The following is a 20,222-nucleotide window of genomic DNA, read 5'->3' as shown; positions in this document are numbered from 1 at the left end:
CCACCGCTCCCGCCCCCCCTTCCTAGTCAGTCACAGGATTGGTCGGCGGATGTGGAGGCCGGTGGTAACCATTAGTGTGACTCATTGTATGTCCTCCCCCTCCTAGCAAGTTTGTATGTTTTATCTTGTTTTAAGCAAATTTCATGTTTTTCTTTTATTTTCTTGTTTTTTAACTGTGTTATTACGTGTATATGGTTAACGACTGTAGCCAGTGGAACATCTTAACAGTTAATCTTAATAAGTTGCGAAATCCGCAGAAGGCTATGATTTTAAAAAATTTCTTGTATGATAATAACTGTCACGTCGCCTTTTTACAGGAGGTGACTTGTGAAGCGCTTTTGTTTTTGCATAATTTTACTGATTTTACTGTGATTGATAATATTGCCCCTGATAACGATACGGGCACTGCAATTTTAGTGCGTTCTGGCTTACAAATATCTAACGTTGACATTTTACCGAACGGTCGCGCTGTTGCTTGTACCATTTTTGGAATTGTGTTTGTAAATGTGTACGCTCCGTCAGGAAATGTTAAACCGGCCAGGGCTGAATTTTATGGTAGAGATTTGTGTCAGCTTCTATCCAGGAATGTCGATACTTTAATCGTTGGGGGTGATTTTAATTGTGTTTTAGACGACAGCGATCAAGAGCCGCGTCCAAACAAATGTCACGAGCTGGGTACTTTAGTCACTAGTTTTCAGCTGCTCGACACGTGGCGTGTTTTACACCCGGATTTCACCTACTTCACCTATTTTTACGGTACCGGGCGTAGTCGCCTCGATCGGATTTATGTGTCTAGGCAGCTGTCTGCCCGTATTTGTAGTGCTGACGTGACTCCTGTCGTATTTTCTGACCAATCCAGTTACTCCTGTCGTCTTTTATTGCCTCGTTTGTGTGTTCCTCGCCGTACCAATTTGTGGAAGTTCAATTGCAGTTTACTCAATGACGACCATTTTGTGACTTGTTTTAACCGTATATGGCAACGGTTGTTGCGGACTCGAGGCGGTCATAGTAGCACCATTGAGTGGTGGGTTGCGATAGTTAAGCCGGCGATTAGGGAATTTTTAATTGATTACAGCCGTGAGGCGGCACGCTGGCGTCGGGCAACGGCTCGCTTCCGCCAGGCTTGTTTACGGGACTTAGCGTTGCGGGTGACGTCACAGCCCGAGTTGTTGCCTACTCTGAAGCAATTTCAAGCAAAGCTTTTACTTGACATGCGTGCCGTTAGTGATGGGGTGACCGTCCGAAGTCAGCCTGCGGGACTTGTTACTGGGGAACCTCTGTCCATTTACCATTTACACAGGGAACGCAAACGCCGTGAACGTTTGAAGATTAATGTTTGGCGGCTGCGAAACGGCGATCGAACTTCTGTACAGTCGGAAATTGAAACAGATATTTTTGAACATTTCGCTTCACTTTTCCGTGCTGTTGATGTGGATTCCGACGCGTTGCGAGATTTTTTGCAGACTGTACCCCATGTTTTAACTCGCCCGGACAGGAATCATTTAACTGACGCCTTTACGTCTGATGAAGTTCTCGATGCCGTTCGGCGGAGTCCCAACGGGAAGTCTCCAGGTCCAGATGGGATTCCTGCGGAATTTTATTTGAAATTTTTTCATCTTTTTAGTGAGATTTTAGTAGATTTGGTAAATGATATTCGAAATGGTGTGACTGTACCAGCTGCCTTTGTGGAGGGGGTTGTGACGCTCGTTCCCAAATCCAATGCTGTGCCAAATATCGACGCTGTCCGTCCGATTACTTTATTAAATGTTGACTACAAGATCGTCACGCGCTGCGTCGCTCAGCGACTTAAAAACATTTTGCCGGCGGTACTTAGTCCTCAGCAAACGTGTGCGGTGCGCGATCGGAATATCTTTGACGCTATCCTTGCTTACAGGGACTGCATTGGCTATGTAAAAAGTGCTCGGCTTCGGACTGCGGCGATTTTATTAGTCGATTTTAAGAATGCCTTTGACCGTATTAGTCATTTTTATTTGCGTCAGGTTTTGGTACGCATGGGGTTTGGTTATAAATTTACCAAATTAGTGACGCATCTGTTGCAAAATGCTACGTCACGCATCTGTGTTAATGGTCGTCTTACTCCTGCTTTTCGTGTAGGTCGCTCCGTGCGGCAAGGGTGTCCGCTTTCCATGGCGCTTTTTGCCATTGCGCTGGATCCCCTCCTCCGCTATATCGGTCAGGAATGTCGCGGCATTCAGATGGGGACTACCAGATTGGTTTGTAAAGCATACGCTGACGACCTTGGCGTATTTATTGAGCATTTAGACGATGTTGACAGGTTGCAAGTCGTTCTGCACAACTTTGAACAAGCTACGGGGGCGATTGTCAATACACAGAAAACTGTTCTTTTACCGCTCACCGCCCGCGCACGTACCCTTCGTAGGGACTGGTTCTGTGTACAGCAGCAGCATAAAGTTCTTGGAGTCCTTTTATCCTCGAATCCACAGCAGATGGAAGCATTAAATTGGCGGCCTACGCTGCATCGGATTCGTGCTGTTGTCAAGATCCATGCGGTCCGAAATTTGGCCCTTCGGGAAAAGGTGCAGTTAATAAATAATAACTTCTTGGCAAGGGCGTGGTACCTTGCGCAGGTTCTCCCGGTACCCAAGCAATTGGGGCGCGCCATCACACAGGCGATTTACTGGTTTTTATGGAGGGGGGAGATTTTTAAGGTGTCACATGCTGTCTGTACCTTGGGCCTGTCCGACGGCGGTTTGGGACTTGTCGATTTTTCAGCCAAATGTGCGGCTCTCCTTTGGAAGAGAATTACCGCTGTTATGCAGAAGGCACCTTGCAGTCCCACCGCGGTTGTTTTTAATCGTTATCGTCCTCATTCTGAAGTGGCACCTGTTTCTGTGTCGCACATCCCGTTTTATCTTTCTTATGTGCGCCGCTACTATTTCGATAATAGTTACCTGACACTTCGTGACATCTCCGCCCACACGGTTAGCGCTGTCTGCGATGCTATACGCGGACCTCCTATTCGTTGCAAGTGGGAGTATCGATTGCCACGCTGCAACTGGGTGGCAGTGTGGCAAAACCTCGCCAACAAAGTCCTCCCGGCTTCCGTACACGCTGCATGGTACAAGGTGGTGCATCGCACCATCCCCACCAACTCCAAACTTCATTCCATCAACCTTATCCCATCTGGAGTGTGTGACGTGTGTACTGTCGACGATACTCTTGAACACCGCTTTGCGTGTGACCGCTTCCGCCGTGTTTGGGACGTCGCCAGGGATATGATTCGTTTGATTCAGCGGGTGGACGCTCGAACCGTTACTGTGGATGATGTATTAATTCCGCAGTGTGTCGTCTACCCCACCACCAAGAGAAATGCCACGGTGTGGATCTTTGGCCATACAGTTTTTGCTATTTTCTCTTTAAAGTTGTGTACCGATTTGGACTTCCTTACCTTTTTATGGACCCAACATTCTCAGATTCAGACATCGCCACATTATCGGCAAAATTTTGCAAATTTTTTGCAGGTCGCACTGGCGCATGCTTTTGCGCGTATGTCGGTACCTGCGTAACATGGATGTTATTGTCTCGTATTTTCAAATTGCCCTTGAGCGACACAATATGAATAAATGCGACTTTCTCTATGTTTTCTGGAACGAAAATTGCGGAAACTTGACTATCGAACGACATCAGAAGTCTTTTCAGTTTTTTCTGGACGTTATTGCCAAACTTCTTGTTTGGCATGAGTGTCGGTATTATTAGTTTTTTTTTTTCTTTTTTTTTCCGCGTATGTGGCGTGACGAGATTCGTTACTGATGTTTCAGTTCTAGTTTCTAGTGGTGACTGCGTTATTTTTTCTTTTTTCTTTTTTCATTTCTTTTACTGTCGAGCGCTCCCACTTCTCGTCACGTGTCTGCGCTCGGCACTTTTGGAACCTTTCGTCGGTGTGGGATTTCACACCGGGATTACCGGCGCTTTAAAATAGCGTTTTGTTTCATGTTGTTTTTACTATACCTAGGCTGTTGCGATTTCTCTTTTTTTTTCATACATGAAATATTGTTTTGTTTTACAGTCGATATGAGTGATGACGGGTGTGGGGGCGACACTGTGGCCAGGCCTCAGACTAATTGACCCCTGCCCTCATTGCCGCCGCCTGCCAGCCACGCTCGATGCCCGACCGACAATGACTTTCCTTTTCCGGTGGATGCGTCGTCCTGGTTGCGTACAAATGTTTTGTGTTCCATTTGGACAGTCGTCATCATCGATTGTTACGGTGTGAATCCGCCATATCTTTCCGTCTCCTCTTTCTGTTTTTGGCGTATAAATGGGAGGCATTTATCACATTTCGTTTTCACGAAAAAAAAAAAAAAGGTGCTGTTGGCTCCCTCTCTTTTTTTAAATTTTACGTCACAAAAAAAAAAAAAGAAAAAAAAAGAAAAAGAAAAAGGTGCTGTTGGCTCCCTCTCATTTTTTCCTTTTTACCTCGCTACACAAAAAAAAAAAAAAAAAAAAAAGAAAAGAAAAAAAAAAGGTGCTGTTGGCTCCCTCTCTTTTTTTAAATTTTACGTCACTACACCTGCCAGCCCTCTTTTCATAAAAACGCTCAGGTGCGACAAAGATGCTTCCACAAGCATTTTAAACTACTGTATTAAACGTAAGATGCGAAATTACAGTAATGAACTCAGTTTGAACAAGAGTGCACGGAGGAAGAGTGCTAGGAACTCGTTGAAAATAACGAAACACTGCGAATCGACAGATGTGCTCTTGAAATGCGTCAGAGCCTACTGTTTAGTAGGAGCGCTAAATTCCAAAAACTAACTACATTAAAAAAAAACCTGTTCCCGTCCGACCACCGAAGATAAGCAACAACGTTAGTATTTGGACCGGCGACCGCCTGGGAACTATGGCTGTCTTCATTTCTTGCTTTCTTGTCATTACCCCTGGCAGCCCTTTTTTCATGCTACCTTTCTCATGTGACAAAGATGCTTCCATACTGATTTTAAACTATCGTAAGATACGATATTAAGGAACTCAGTTTGAAAAGAGTGCGCCAAGGAAGACTTCCAAAGAGTCTCTGGAAATAACAAAACAGTATGAAGTGACAGAAATGTTGTGAAATACGTCAGGGCATATTGTTTTGTAGCAGTGCACAACGGAAAATTTGTAAACAAAAATTTACCTTTCGTCGCTACAAGAGATGGATGCTTTGTCGAACAGCCTGTGTCTAGTGTGCATGTTTTCGCACCTTTCCACGGCACGGCGCAGCACAGAGTTGCTCTGGTAGCTCCGAACGGCCGCACACGGCGCCTCGGACACGCCGGTTCGGCCCGCGCCCATCTCGCAGATGTTTCTCGTGCTTGTGCTGTCATATGGACCGCGACCCGAGCGGCAGCGAGCGGCAGTCGAGCAAAGTCGGGACAAGTCGGGACGGAAGGGGACAGCCGAGAATGCACCGTGCGAATTACGCAAATATCTGGAAGCGCGACGCGTGTCAGGCAGGTGAGAACGCTTCCCTCGGTCCAGCAGGACACTGCCACACCCCGCGCAGTCCCCCCGCCGCCGGCCGCGCCCAAGCCCTGCGCCGGATAACAATAATAAGGTGCGTCTCCCGCGAGTGTCGGAGGCCGCACGAATCAAACGAATGACAGCCGGTGCAACGAGCAGCTGTGTTGTGCGTGTGGTCCACGTGGCGGCGCGCCTCACTGCGCGTCGCCTTCGAGGTGGAAGGACGTGCTTTGCGTCAAATGCGCCACCGAAAACGGCGATTGCGTGTGTTGGGAGGAGAGGCGAAGCCTTCTTCTGCCGTGCGGTTACAGTATAACGACGCCAGCGGCCATACCATGTTGAATACACCGGTTCTCGTCCGATCACCGAAGTTAAGCAACATCGGGCCCAGTTAGTACTTGGATGGGTGACCGCCTGGGAACACCGGGTGCTGTTGGCTCCCTCTCTTTTTTTAAATTTTACGTCACTACACCTGCCAGCCCTCTTTTCATAAAAACGCTCAGGTGCGACAAAGATGCTTCCACAAGCATTTTAAACTACTGTATTAAACGTAAGATGCGAAATTACAGTAATGAACTCAGTTTGAACAAGAGTGCACGGAGGAAGAGTGCTAGGAACTCGTTGAAAATAACGAAACACTGCGAATCGACAGATGTGCTCTTGAAATGCGTCAGAGCCTACTGTTTAGTAGGAGCGCTAAATTCCAAAAACTAACTACATTAAAAAAAAACCTGTTCCCGTCCGACCACCGAAGATAAGCAACAACGTTAGTATTTGGACCGGCGACCGCCTGGGAACTATGGCTGTCTTCATTTCTTGCTTTCTTGTCATTACCCCTGGCAGCCCTTTTTTCATGCTACCTTTCTCATGTGACAAAGATGCTTCCATACTGATTTTAAACTATCGTAAGATACGATATTAAGGAACTCAGTTTGAAAAGAGTGCGCCAAGGAAGACTTCCAAAGAGTCTCTGGAAATAACAAAACAGTATGAAGTGACAGAAATGTTGTGAAATACGTCAGGGCATATTGTTTTGTAGCAGTGCACAACGGAAAATTTGTAAACAAAAATTTACCTTTCGTCGCTACAAGAGATGGATGCTTTGTCGAACAGCCTGTGTCTAGTGTGCATGTTTTCGCACCTTTCCACGGCACGGCGCAGCACAGAGTTGCTCTGGTAGCTCCGAACGGCCGCACACGGCGCCTCGGACACGCCGGTTCGGCCCGCGCCCATCTCGCAGATGTTTCTCGTGCTTGTGCTGTCATATGGACCGCGACCCGAGCGGCAGCGAGCGGCAGTCGAGCAAAGTCGGGACAAGTCGGGACGGAAGGGGACAGCCGAGAATGCACCGTGCGAATTACGCAAATATCTGGAAGCGCGACGCGTGTCAGGCAGGTGAGAACGCTTCCCTCGGTCCAGCAGGACACTGCCACACCCCGCGCAGTCCCCCCGCCGCCGGCCGCGCCCAAGCCCTGCGCCGGATAACAATAATAAGGTGCGTCTCCCGCGAGTGTCGGAGGCCGCACGAATCAAACGAATGACAGCCGGTGCAACGAGCAGCTGTGTTGTGCGTGTGGTCCACGTGGCGGCGCGCCTCACTGCGCGTCGCCTTCGAGGTGGAAGGACGTGCTTTGCGTCAAATGCGCCACCGAAAACGGCGATTGCGTGTGTTGGGAGGAGAGGCGAAGCCTTCTTCTGCCGTGCGGTTACAGTATAACGACGCCAGCGGCCATACCATGTTGAATACACCGGTTCTCGTCCGATCACCGAAGTTAAGCAACATCGGGCCCGGTTAGTACTTGGATGGGTGACCGCCTGGGAACACCGGGTGCTGTTGGCTCCCTCTCTTTTTTTAAATTTTACGTCACTACACCTGCCAGCCCTCTTTTCATAAAAACGCTCAGGTGCGACAAAGATGCTTCCACAAGCATTTTAAACTACTGTATTAAACGTAAGATGCGAAATTACAGTAATGAACTCAGTTTGAACAAGAGTGCACGGAGGAAGAGTGCTAGGAACTCGTTGAAAATAACGAAACACTGCGAATCGACAGATGTGCTCTTGAAATGCGTCAGAGCCTACTGTTTAGTAGGAGCGCTAAATTCCAAAAACTAACTACATTAAAAAAAAACCTGTTCCCGTCCGACCACCGAAGATAAGCAACAACGTTAGTATTTGGACCGGCGACCGCCTGGGAACTATGGCTGTCTTCATTTCTTGCTTTCTTGTCATTACCCCTGGCAGCCCTTTTTTCATGCTACCTTTCTCATGTGACAAAGATGCTTCCATACTGATTTTAAACTATCGTAAGATACGATATTAAGGAACTCAGTTTGAAAAGAGTGCGCCAAGGAAGACTTCCAAAGAGTCTCTGGAAATAACAAAACAGTATGAAGTGACAGAAATGTTGTGAAATACGTCAGGGCATATTGTTTTGTAGCAGTGCACAACGGAAAATTTGTAAACAAAAATTTACCTTTCGTCGCTACAAGAGATGGATGCTTTGTCGAACAGCCTGTGTCTAGTGTGCATGTTTTCGCACCTTTCCACGGCACGGCGCAGCACAGAGTTGCTCTGGTAGCTCCGAACGGCCGCACACGGCGCCTCGGACACGCCGGTTCGGCCCGCGCCCATCTCGCAGATGTTTCTAGTGCTTGTGCTGTCATATGGACCGCGACCCGAGCGGCAGCGAGCGGCAGTCGAGCAAAGTCGGGACAAGTCGGGACGGAAGGGGACAGCCGAGAATGCACCGTGCGAATTACGCAAATATCTGGAAGCGCGACGCGTGTCAGGCAGGTGAGAACGCTTCCCTCGGTCCAGCAGGACACTGCCACACCCCGCGCAGTCCCCCCGCCGCCGGCCGCGCCCAAGCCCTGCGCCGGATAACAATAATAAGGTGCGTCTCCCGCGAGTGTCGGAGGCCGCACGAATCAAACGAATGACAGCCGGTGCAACGAGCAGCTGTGTTGTGCGTGTGGTCCACGTGGCGGCGCGCCTCACTGCGCGTCGCCTTCGAGGTGGAAGGACGTGCTTTGCGTCAAATGCGCCACCGAAAACGGCGATTGCGTGTGTTGGGAGGAGAGGCGAAGCCTTCTTCTGCCGTGCGGTTACAGTATAACGACGCCAGCGGCCATACCATGTTGAATACACCGGTTCTCGTCCGATCACCGAAGTTAAGCAACATCGGGCCCGGTTAGTACTTGGATGGGTGACCGCCTGGGAACACCGGGTGCTGTTGGCTCCCTCTCTTTTTTTAAATTTTACGTCACTACACCTGCCAGCCCTCTTTTCATAAAAATGCTCAGGTGCGACAAAGATGCTTCCACAAGCATTTTAAACTACTGTATTAAACGTAAGATGCGAAATTACAGTAATGAACTCAGTTTGAACAAGAGTGCACGGAGGAAGAGTGCTAGGAACTCGTTGAAAATAACGAAACACTGCGAATCGACAGATGTGCTCTTGAAATGCGTCAGAGCCTACTGTTTAGTAGGAGCGCTAAATTCCAAAAACTAACTACATTAAAAAAAAACCTGTTCCCGTCCGACCACCGAAGATAAGCAACAACGTTAGTATTTGGACCGGCGACCGCCTGGGAACTATGGCTGTCTTCATTTCTTGCTTTCTTGTCATTACCCCTGGCAGCCCTTTTTTCATGCTACCTTTCTCATGTGACAAAGATGCTTCCATACTGATTTTAAACTATCGTAAGATACGATATTAAGGAACTCAGTTTGAAAAGAGTGCGCCAAGGAAGACTTCCAAAGAGTCTCTGGAAATAACAAAACAGTATGAAGTGACAGAAATGTTGTGAAATACGTCAGGGCATATTGTTTTGTAGCAGTGCACAACGGAAAATTTGTAAACAAAAATTTACCTTTCGTCGCTACAAGAGATGGATGCTTTGTCGAACAGCCTGTGTCTAGTGTGCATGTTTTCGCACCTTTCCACGGCACGGCGCAGCACAGAGTTGCTCTGGTAGCTCCGAACGGCCGCACACGGCGCCTCGGACACGCCGGTTCGGCCCGCGCCCATCTCGCAGATGTTTCTAGTGCTTGTGCTGTCATATGGACCGCGACCCGAGCGGCAGCGAGCGGCAGTCGAGCAAAGTCGGGACAAGTCGGGACGGAAGGGGACAGCCGAGAATGCACCGTGCGAATTACGCAAATATCTGGAAGCGCGACGCGTGTCAGGCAGGTGAGAACGCTTCCCTCGGTCCAGCAGGACACTGCCACACCCCGCGCAGTCCCCCCGCCGCCGGCCGCGCCCAAGCCCTGCGCCGGATAACAATAATAAGGTGCGTCTCCCGCGAGTGTCGGAGGCCGCACGAATCAAACGAATGACAGCCGGTGCAACGAGCAGCTGTGTTGTGCGTGTGGTCCACGTGGCGGCGCGCCTCACTGCGCGTCGCCTTCGAGGTGGAAGGACGTGCTTTGCGTCAAATGCGCCACCGAAAACGGCGATTGCGTGTGTTGGGAGGAGAGGCGAAGCCTTCTTCTGCCGTGCGGTTACAGTATAACGACGCCAGCGGCCATACCATGTTGAATACACCGGTTCTCGTCCGATCACCGAAGTTAAGCAACATCGGGCCCGGTTAGTACTTGGATGGGTGACCGCCTGGGAACACAGGGTGCTGTTGGCTCCCTCTCTTTTTTTAAATTTTACGTCACTACACCTGCCAGCCCTCTTTTCATAAAAACGCTCAGGTGCGACAAAGATGCTTCCACAAGCATTTTAAACTACTGTATTAAACGTAAGATGCGAAATTACAGTAATGAACTCAGTTTGAACAAGAGTGCACGGAGGAAGAGTGCTAGGAACTCGTTGAAAATAACGAAACACTGCGAATCGACAGATGTGCTCTTGAAATGCGTCAGAGCCTACTGTTTAGTAGGAGCGCTAAATTCCAAAAACTAACTACATTAAAAAAAAACCTGTTCCCGTCCGACCACCGAAGATAAGCAACAACGTTAGTATTTGGACCGGCGACCGCCTGGGAACTATGGCTGTCTTCATTTCTTGCTTTCTTGTCATTACCCCTGGCAGCCCTTTTTTCATGCTACCTTTCTCATGTGACAAAGATGCTTCCATACTGATTTTAAACTATCGTAAGATACGATATTAAGGAACTCAGTTTGAAAAGAGTGCGCCAAGGAAGACTTCCAAAGAGTCTCTGGAAATAACAAAACAGTATGAAGTGACAGAAATGTTGTGAAATACGTCAGGGCATATTGTTTTGTAGCAGTGCACAACGGAAAATTTGTAAACAAAAATTTACCTTTCGTCGCTACAAGAGATGGATGCTTTGTCGAACAGCCTGTGTCTAGTGTGCATGTTTTTGCACCTTTCCACGGCACGGCGCAGCACAGAGTTGCTCTGGTAGCTCCGAACGGCCGCACACGGCGCCTCGGACACGCCGGTTCGGCCCGCGCCCATCTCGCAGATGTTTCTCGTGCTTGTGCTGTCATATGGACCGCGACCCGAGCGGCAGCGAGCGGCAGTCGAGCAAAGTCGGGACAAGTCGGGACGGAAGGGGACAGCCGAGAATGCACCGTGCGAATTACGCAAATATCTGGAAGCGCGACGCGTGTCAGGCAGGTGAGAACGCTTCCCTCGGTCCAGCAGGACACTGCCACACCCCGCGCAGTCCCCCCGCCGCCGGCCGCGCCCAAGCCCTGCGCCGGATAACAATAATAAGGTGCGTCTCCCGCGAGTGTCGGAGGCCGCACGAATCAAACGAATGACAGCCGGTGCAACGAGCAGCTGTGTTGTGCGTGTGGTCCACGTGGCGGCGCGCCTCACTGCGCGTCGCCTTCGAGGTGGAAGGACGTGCTTTGCGTCAAATGCGCCACCGAAAACGGCGATTGCGTGTGTTGGGAGGAGAGGCGAAGCCTTCTTCTGCCGTGCGGTTACAGTATAACGACGCCAACGGCCATACCATGTTGAATACACCGGTTCTCGTCCGATCACCGAAGTTAAGCAACATCGGGCCCGGTTAGTACTTGGATGGGTGACCGCCTGGGAACACCGGGTGCTGTTGGCTCCCTCTTTTTTTTTTAAATTTTACGTCACTACACCTGCCAGCCCTCTTTTCATAAAAACGCTCAGGTGCGACAAAGATGCTTCCACAAGCATTTTAAACTACTGTATTAAACGTAAGATGCGAAATTACAGTAATGAACTCAGTTTGAACAAGAGTGCACGGAGGAAGAGTGCTAGGAACTCGTTGAAAATAACGAAACACTGCGAATCGACAGATGTGCTCTTGAAATGCGTCAGAGCCTACTGTTTAGTAGCAGCGCTAAATTCCAAAAACTAACTACATTAAAAAAAAACCTGTTCCCGTCCGACCACCGAAGATAAGCAACAACGTTAGTATTTGGACCGGCGACCGCCTGGGAACTATGGCTGTCTTCATTTCTTGCTTTCTTGTCATTACCCCTGGCAGCCCTTTTTTCATGCTACCTTTCTCATGTGACAAAGATGCTTCCATACTGATTTTAAACTATCGTAAGATACGATATTAAGGAACTCAGTTTGAAAAGAGTGCGCCAAGGAAGACTTCCAAAGAGTCTCTGGAAATAACAAAACAGTATGAAGTGACAGAAATGTTGTGAAATACGTCAGGGCATATTGTTTTGTAGCAGTGCACAACGGAAAATTTGTAAACAAAAATTTACCTTTCGTCGCTACAAGAGATGGATGCTTTGTCGAACAGCCTGTGTCTAGTGTGCATGTTTTCGCACCTTTCCACGGCACGGCGCAGCACAGAGTTGCTCTGGTAGCTCCGAACGGCCGCACACGGCGCCTCGGACACGCCGGTTCGGCCCGCGCCCATCTCGCAGATGTTTCTAGTGCTTGTGCTGTCATATGGACCGCGACCCGAGCGGCAGCGAGCGGCAGTCGAGCAAAGTCGGGACAAGTCGGGACGGAAGGGGACAGCCGAGAATGCACCGTGCGAATTACGCAAATATCTGGAAGCGCGACGCGTGTCAGGCAGGTGAGAACGCTTCCCTCGGTCCAGCAGGACACTGCCACACCCCGCGCAGTCCCCCCGCCGCCGGCCGCGCCCAAGCCCTGCGCCGGATAACAATAATAAGGTGCGTCTCCCGCGAGTGTCGGAGGCCGCACGAATCAAACGAATGACAGCCGGTGCAACGAGCAGCTGTGTTGTGCGTGTGGTCCACGTGGCGGCGCGCCTCACTGCGCGTCGCCTTCGAGGTGGAAGGACGTGCTTTGCGTCAAATGCGCCACCGAAAACGGCGATTGCGTGTGTTGGGAGGAGAGGCGAAGCCTTCTTCTGCCGTGCGGCTACAGTATAACGACGCCAACGGCCATACCATGTTGAATACACCGGTTCTCGTCCGATCACCGAAGTTAAGCAACATCGGGCCCGGTTAGTACTTGGATGGGTGACCGCCTGGGAACACCGGGTGCTGTTGGCTCCCTCTCTTTTTTTAAATTTTACGTCACTACACCTGCCAGCCCTCTTTTCATAAAAACGCTCAGGTGCGACAAAGATGCTTCCACAAGCATTTTAAACTACTGTATTAAACGTAAGATGCGAAATTACAGTAATGAACTCAGTTTGAACAAGAGTGCACGGAGGAAGAGTGCTAGGAACTCGTTGAAAATAACGAAACACTGCGAATCGACAGATGTGCTCTTGAAATGCGTCAGAGCCTACTGTTTAGTAGGAGCGCTAAATTCCAAAAACTAACTACATTAAAAAAAAACCTGTTCCCGTCCGACCACCGAAGATAAGCAACAACGTTAGTATTTGGACCGGCGACCGCCTGGGAACTATGGCTGTCTTCATTTCTTGCTTTCTTGTCATTACCCCTGGCAGCCCTTTTTTCATGCTACCTTTCTCATGTGACAAAGATGCTTCCATACTGATTTTAAACTATCGTAAGATACGATATTAAGGAACTCAGTTTGAAAAGAGTGCGCCAAGGAAGACTTCCAAAGAGTCTCTGGAAATAACAAAACAGTATGAAGTGACAGAAATGTTGTGAAATACGTCAGGGCATATTGTTTTGTAGCAGTGCACAACGGAAAATTTGTAAACAAAAATTTACCTTTCGTCGCTACAAGAGATGGATGCTTTGTCGAACAGCCTGTGTCTAGTGTGCATGTTTTCGCACCTTTCCACGGCACGGCGCAGCACAGAGTTGCTCTGGTAGCTCCGAACGGCCGCACACGGCGCCTCGGACACGCCGGTTCGGCCCGCGCCCATCTCGCAGATGTTTCTAGTGCTTGTGCTGTCATATGGACCGCGACCCGAGCGGCAGCGAGCGGCAGTCGAGCAAAGTCGGGACAAGTCGGGACGGAAGGGGACAGCCGAGAATGCACCGTGCGAATTACGCAAATATCTGGAAGCGCGACGCGTGTCAGGCAGGTGAGAACGCTTCCCTCGGTCCAGCAGGACACTGCCACACCCCGCGCAGTCCCCCCGCCGCCGGCCGCGCCCAAGCCCTGCGCCGGATAACAATAATAAGGTGCGTCTCCCGCGAGTGTCGGAGGCCGCACGAATCAAACGAATGACAGCCGGTGCAACGAGCAGCTGTGTTGTGCGTGTGGTCCACGTGGCGGCGCGCCTCACTGCGCGTCGCCTTCGAGGTGGAAGGACGTGCTTTGCGTCAAATGCGCCACCGAAAACGGCGATTGCGTGTGTTGGGAGGAGAGGCGAAGCCTTCTTCTGCCGTGCGGCTACAGTATAACGACGCCAACGGCCATACCATGTTGAATACACCGGTTCTCGTCCGATCACCGAAGTTAAGCAACATCGGGCCCGGTTAGTACTTGGATGGGTGACCGCCTGGGAACACCGGGTGCTGTTGGCTCCCTCTCTTTTTTTAAATTTTACGTCACTACACCTGCCAGCCCTCTTTTCATAAAAACGCTCAGGTGCGACAAAGATGCTTCCACAAGCATTTTAAACTACTGTATTAAACGTAAGATGCGAAATTACAGTAATGAACTCAGTTTGAACAAGAGTGCACGGAGGAAGAGTGCTAGGAACTCGTTGAAAATAACGAAACACTGCGAATCGACAGATGTGCTCTTGAAATGCGTCAGAGCCTACTGTTTAGTAGGAGCGCTAAATTCCAAAAACTAACTACATTAAAAAAAAACCTGTTCCCGTCCGACCACCGAAGATAAGCAACAACGTTAGTATTTGGACCGGCGACCGCCTGGGAACTATGGCTGTCTTCATTTCTTGCTTTCTTGTCATTACCCCTGGCAGCCCTTTTTTCATGCTACCTTTCTCATGTGACAAAGATGCTTCCATACTGATTTTAAACTATCGTAAGATACGATATTAAGGAACTCAGTTTGAAAAGAGTGCGCCAAGGAAGACTTCCAAAGAGTCTCTGGAAATAACAAAACAGTATGAAGTGACAGAAATGTTGTGAAATACGTCAGGGCATATTGTTTTGTAGCAGTGCACAACGGAAAATTTGTAAACAAAAATTTACCTTTCGTCGCTACAAGAGATGGATGCTTTGTCGAACAGCCTGTGTCTAGTGTGCATGTTTTCGCACCTTTCCACGGCACGGCGCAGCACAGAGTTGCTCTGGTAGCTCCGAACGGCCGCACACGGCGCCTCGGACACGCCGGTTCGGCCCGCGCCCATCTCGCAGATGTTTCTAGTGCTTGTGCTGTCATATGGACCGCGACCCGAGCGGCAGCGAGCGGCAGTCGAGCAAAGTCGGGACAAGTCGGGACGGAAGGGGACAGCCGAGAATGCACCGTGCGAATTACGCAAATATCTGGAAGCGCGACGCGTGTCAGGCAGGTGAGAACGCTTCCCTCGGTCCAGCAGGACACTGCCACACCCCGCGCAGTCCCCCCGCCGCCGGCCGCGCCCAAGCCCTGCGCCGGATAACAATAATAAGGTGCGTCTCCCGCGAGTGTCGGAGGCCGCACGAATCAAACGAATGACAGCCGGTGCAACGAGCAGCTGTGTTGTGCGTGTGGTCCACGTGGCGGCGCGCCTCACTGCGCGTCGCCTTCGAGGTGGAAGGACGTGCTTTGCGTCAAATGCGCCACCGAAAACGGCGATTGCGTGTGTTGGGAGGAGAGGCGAAGCCTTCTTCTGCCGTGCGGCTACAGTATAACGACGCCAACGGCCATACCATGTTGAATACACCGGTTCTCGTCCGATCACCGAAGTTAAGCAACATCGGGCCCGGTTAGTACTTGGATGGGTGACCGCCTGGGAACACCGGGTGCTGTTGGCTCCCTCTCTTTTTTTAAATTTTACGTCACTACACCTGCCAGCCCTCTTTTCATAAAAACGCTCAGGTGCGACAAAGATGCTTCCACAAGCATTTTAAACTACTGTATTAAACGTAAGATGCGAAATTACAGTAATGAACTCAGTTTGAACAAGAGTGCACGGAGGAAGAGTGCTAGGAACTCGTTGAAAATAACGAAACACTGCGAATCGACAGATGTGCTCTTGAAATGCGTCAGAGCCTACTGTTTAGTAGGAGCGCTAAATTCCAAAAACTAACTACATTAAAAAAAAACCTGTTCCCGTCCGACCACCGAAGATAAGCAACAACGTTAGTATTTGGACCGGCGACCGCCTGGGAACTATGGCTGTCTTCATTTCTTGCTTTCTTGTCATTACCCCTGGCAGCCCTTTTTTCATGCTACCTTTCTCATGTGACAAAGATGCTTCCATACTGATTTTAAACTATCGTAAGATACGATATTAAGGAACTCAGTTTGAAAAGAGTGCGCCAAGGAAGACTTCCAAAGAGTCTCTGGAAATAACAAAACAGTATGAAGTGACAGAAATGTTGTGAAATACGTCAGGGCATATTGTTTTGTAGCAGTGCACAACGGAAAATTTGTAAACAAAAATTTACCTTTCGTCGCTACAAGAGATGGATGCTTTGTCGAACAGCCTGTGTCTAGTGTGCATGTTTTCGCACCTTTCCACGGCACGGCGCAGCACAGAGTTGCTCTGGTAGCTCCGAACGGCCGCACACGGCGCCTCGGACACGCCGGTTCGGCCCGCGCCCATCTCGCAGATGTTTCTAGTGCTTGTGCTGTCATATGGACCGCGACCCGAGCGGCAGCGAGCGGCAGTCGAGCAAAGTCGGGACAAGTCGGGACGGAAGGGGACAGCCGAGAATGCACCGTGCGAATTACGCAAATATCTGGAAGCGCGACGCGTGTCAGGCAGGTGAGAACGCTTCCCTCGGTCCAGCAGGACACTGCCACACCCCGCGCAGTCCCCCCGCCGCCGGCCGCGCCCAAGCCCTGCGCCGGATAACAATAATAAGGTGCGTCTCCCGCGAGTGTCGGAGGCCGCACGAATCAAACGAATGACAGCCGGTGCAACGAGCAGCTGTGTTGTGCGTGTGGTCCACGTGGCGGCGCGCCTCACTGCGCGTCGCCTTCGAGGTGGAAGGACGTGCTTTGCGTCAAATGCGCCACCGAAAACGGCGATTGCGTGTGTTGGGAGGAGAGGCGAAGCCTTCTTCTGCCGTGCGGTTACAGTATAACGACGCCAGCGGCCATACCATGTTGAATACACCGGTTCTCGTCCGATCACCGAAGTTAAGCAACATCGGGCCCGGTTAGTACTTGGATGGGTGACCGCCTGGGAACACCGGGTGCTGTTGGCTCCCTCTCTTTTTTTAAATTTTACGTCACTACACCTGCCAGCCCTCTTTTCATAAAAACGCTCAGGTGCGACAAAGATGCTTCCACAAGCATTTTAAACTACTGTATTAAACGTAAGATGCGAAATTACAGTAATGAACTCAGTTTGAACAAGAGTGCACGGAGGAAGAGTGCTAGGAACTCGTTGAAAATAACGAAACACTGCGAATCGACAGATGTGCTCTTGAAATGCGTCAGAGCCTACTGTTTAGTAGGAGCGCTAAATTCCAAAAACTAACTACATTAAAAAAAAACCTGTTCCCGTCCGACCACCGAAGATAAGCAACAACGTTAGTATTTGGACCGGCGACCGCCTGGGAACTATGGCTGTCTTCATTTCTTGCTTTCTTGTCATTACCCCTGGCAGCCCTTTTTTCATGCTACCTTTCTCATGTGACAAAGATGCTTCCATACTGATTTTAAACTATCGTAAGATACGATATTAAGGAACTCAGTTTGAAAAGAGTGCGCCAAGGAAGACTTCCAAAGAGTCTCTGGAAATAACAAAACAGTATGAAGTGACAGAAATGTTGTGAAATACGTCAGGGCATATTGTTTTGTAGCAGTGCACAACGGAAAATTTGTAAACAAAAATTTACCTTTCGTCGCTACAAGAGATGGATGCTTTGTCGAACAGCCTGTGTCTAGTGTGCATGTTTTTGCACCTTTCCACGGCACGGCGCAGCACAGAGTTGCTCTGGTAGCTCCGAACGGCCGCACACGGCGCCTCGGACACGCCGGTTCGGCCCGCGCCCATCTCGCAGATGTTTCTCGTGCTTGTGCTGTCATATGGACCGCGACCCGAGCGGCAGCGAGCGGCAGTCGAGCAAAGTCGGGACAAGTCGGGACGGAAGGGGACAGCCGAGAATGCACCGTGCGAATTACGCAAATATCTGGAAGCGCGACGCGTGTCAGGCAGGTGAGAACGCTTCCCTCGGTCCAGCAGGACACTGCCACACCCCGCGCAGTCCCCCCGCCGCCGGCCGCGCCCAAGCCCTGCGCCGGATAACAATAATAAGGTGCGTCTCCCGCGAGTGTCGGAGGCCGCACGAATCAAACGAATGACAGCCGGTGCAACGAGCAGCTGTGTTGTGCGTGTGGTCCACGTGGCGGCGCGCCTCACTGCGCGTCGCCTTCGAGGTGGAAGGACGTGCTTTGCGTCAAATGCGCCACCGAAAACGGCGATTGCGTGTGTTGGGAGGAGAGGCGAAGCCTTCTTCTGCCGTGCGGCTACAGTATAACGACGCCAACGGCCATACCATGTTGAATACACCGGTTCTCGTCCGATCACCGAAGTTAAGCAACATCGGGCCCGGTTAGTACTTGGATGGGTGACCGCCTGGGAACACCGGGTGCTGTTGGCTCCCTCTCTTTTTTTAAATTTTACGTCACTACACCTGCCAGCCCTCTTTTCATAAAAACGCTCAGGTGCGACAAAGATGCTTCCACAAGCATTTTAAACTACTGTATTAAACGTAAGATGCGAAATTACAGTAATGAACTCAGTTTGAACAAGAGTGCACGGAGGAAGAGTGCTAGGAACTCGTTGAAAATAACGAAACACTGCGAATCGACAGATGTGCTCTTGAAATGCGTCAGAGCCTACTGTTTAGTAGGAGCGCTAAATTCCAAAAACTAACTACATTAAAAAAAAACCTGTTCCCGTCCGACCACCGAAGATAAGCAACAACGTTAGTATTTGGACCGGCGACCGCCTGGGAACTATGGCTGTCTTCATTTCTTGCTTTCTTGTCATTACCCCTGGCAGCCCTTTTTTCATGCTACCTTTCTCATGTGACAAAGATGCTTCCATACTGATTTTAAACTATCGTAAGATACGATATTAAGGAACTCAGTTTGAAAAGAGTGCGCCAAGGAAGACTTCCAAAGAGTCTCTGGAAATAACAAAACAGTATGAAGTGACAGAAATGTTGTGAAATACGTCAGGGCATATTGTTTTGTAGCAGTGCACAACGGAAAATTTGTAAACAAAAATTTACCTTTCGTCGCTACAAGAGATGGATGCTTTGTCGAACAGCCTGTGTCTAGTGTGCATGTTTTTGCACCTTTCCACGGCACGGCGCAGCACAGAGTTGCTCTGGTAGCTCCGAACGGCCGCACACGGCGCCTCGGACACGCCGGTTCGGCCCGCGCCCATCTCGCAGATGTTTCTCGTGCTTGTGCTGTCATATGGACCGCGACCCGAGCGGCAGCGAGCGGCAGTCGAGCAAAGTCGGGACAAGTCGGGACGGAAGGGGACAGCCGAGAATGCACCGTGCGAATTACGCAAATATCTGGAAGCGCGACGCGTGTCAGGCAGGTGAGAACGCTTCCCTCGGTCCAGCAGGACACTGCCACACCCCGCGCAGTCCCCCCGCCGCCGGCCGCGCCCAAGCCCTGCGCCGGATAACAATAATAAGGTGCGTCTCCCGCGAGTGTCGGAGGCCGCACGAATCAAACGAATGACAGCCGGTGCAACGAGCAGCTGTGTTGTGCGTGTGGTCCACGTGGCGGCGCGCCTCACTGCGCGTCGCCTTCGAGGTGGAAGGACGTGCTTTGCGTCAAATGCGCCACCGAAAACGGCGATTGCGTGTGTTGGGAGGAGAGGCGAAGCCTTCTTCTGCCGTGCGGCTACAGTATAACGACGCCAACGGCCATACCATGTTGAATACACCGGTTCTCGTCCGATCACCGAAGTTAAGCAACATCGGGCCCGGTTAGTACTTGGATGGGTGACCGCCTGGGAACACCGGGTGCTGTTGGCTCCCTCTCTTTTTTTAAATTTTACGTCACTACACCTGCCAGCCCTCTTTTCATAAAAACGCTCAGGTGCGACAAAGATGCTTCCACAAGCATTTTAAACTACTGTATTAAACGTAAGATGCGAAATTACAGTAATGAACTCAGTTTGAACAAGAGTGCACGGAGGAAGAGTGCTAGGAACTCGTTGAAAATAACGAAACACTGCGAATCGACAGATGTGCTCTTGAAATGCGTCAGAGCCTACTGTTTAGTAGGAGCGCTAAATTCCAAAAACTAACTACATTAAAAAAAAA

The 20,222-nt window shown here is 50.2% G+C and overlaps 11 non-coding genes across 11 annotated transcripts; all 11 read left to right on the top strand.

Moving 5' to 3' along the window:
- The first annotated feature begins 5,801 nt into the window (after positions 1 to 5,801).
- Positions 5,802 to 5,920, top strand: LOC126274153 (5S ribosomal RNA). The gene has a single exon (XR_007549980.1). It is a non-coding gene; the product is annotated as a 5S ribosomal RNA (ribosomal RNA).
- A 1,282-nt stretch (positions 5,921 to 7,202) lies between these two features.
- LOC126273882 (5S ribosomal RNA) lies at positions 7,203 to 7,321 on the top strand. Its single transcript, XR_007549717.1, has one exon. It is a non-coding gene; the product is annotated as a 5S ribosomal RNA (ribosomal RNA).
- Positions 7,322 to 8,603: 1,282 nt separating this feature from the next.
- LOC126273881 (5S ribosomal RNA) lies at positions 8,604 to 8,722 on the top strand. Its single transcript, XR_007549716.1, has one exon. It is a non-coding gene; the product is annotated as a 5S ribosomal RNA (ribosomal RNA).
- A 1,282-nt stretch (positions 8,723 to 10,004) lies between these two features.
- LOC126274232 (5S ribosomal RNA) lies at positions 10,005 to 10,123 on the top strand. Its single transcript, XR_007550059.1, has one exon. It is a non-coding gene; the product is annotated as a 5S ribosomal RNA (ribosomal RNA).
- Positions 10,124 to 11,405: 1,282 nt separating this feature from the next.
- On the top strand, positions 11,406 to 11,524 carry LOC126274628 (5S ribosomal RNA). Its single transcript, XR_007550191.1, has one exon. It is a non-coding gene; the product is annotated as a 5S ribosomal RNA (ribosomal RNA).
- Positions 11,525 to 12,807: 1,283 nt separating this feature from the next.
- Positions 12,808 to 12,926, top strand: LOC126274627 (5S ribosomal RNA). Its single transcript, XR_007550190.1, has one exon. It is a non-coding gene; the product is annotated as a 5S ribosomal RNA (ribosomal RNA).
- A 1,282-nt stretch (positions 12,927 to 14,208) lies between these two features.
- LOC126274626 (5S ribosomal RNA) lies at positions 14,209 to 14,327 on the top strand. The gene has a single exon (XR_007550189.1). It is a non-coding gene; the product is annotated as a 5S ribosomal RNA (ribosomal RNA).
- Positions 14,328 to 15,609: 1,282 nt separating this feature from the next.
- LOC126274624 (5S ribosomal RNA) lies at positions 15,610 to 15,728 on the top strand. The gene has a single exon (XR_007550188.1). It is a non-coding gene; the product is annotated as a 5S ribosomal RNA (ribosomal RNA).
- Positions 15,729 to 17,010: 1,282 nt separating this feature from the next.
- LOC126273880 (5S ribosomal RNA) lies at positions 17,011 to 17,129 on the top strand. The gene has a single exon (XR_007549715.1). It is a non-coding gene; the product is annotated as a 5S ribosomal RNA (ribosomal RNA).
- Positions 17,130 to 18,411: 1,282 nt separating this feature from the next.
- On the top strand, positions 18,412 to 18,530 carry LOC126274623 (5S ribosomal RNA). Its single transcript, XR_007550187.1, has one exon. It is a non-coding gene; the product is annotated as a 5S ribosomal RNA (ribosomal RNA).
- Positions 18,531 to 19,812: 1,282 nt separating this feature from the next.
- LOC126274621 (5S ribosomal RNA) lies at positions 19,813 to 19,931 on the top strand. Its single transcript, XR_007550185.1, has one exon. It is a non-coding gene; the product is annotated as a 5S ribosomal RNA (ribosomal RNA).
- The last annotated feature ends 291 nt before the right edge of the window (positions 19,932 to 20,222 follow it).

The sequence above is a fragment of the Schistocerca gregaria genome, chromosome 5 (genome assembly GCF_023897955.1).
Source record: "Schistocerca gregaria isolate iqSchGreg1 chromosome 5, iqSchGreg1.2, whole genome shotgun sequence".
Classification (NCBI taxonomy): domain Eukaryota; kingdom Metazoa; phylum Arthropoda; class Insecta; order Orthoptera; family Acrididae; genus Schistocerca; species Schistocerca gregaria.
Note: the sequence above shows the minus strand (reverse complement) of the source record. Positions and strands in the feature narration are given on the sequence as shown.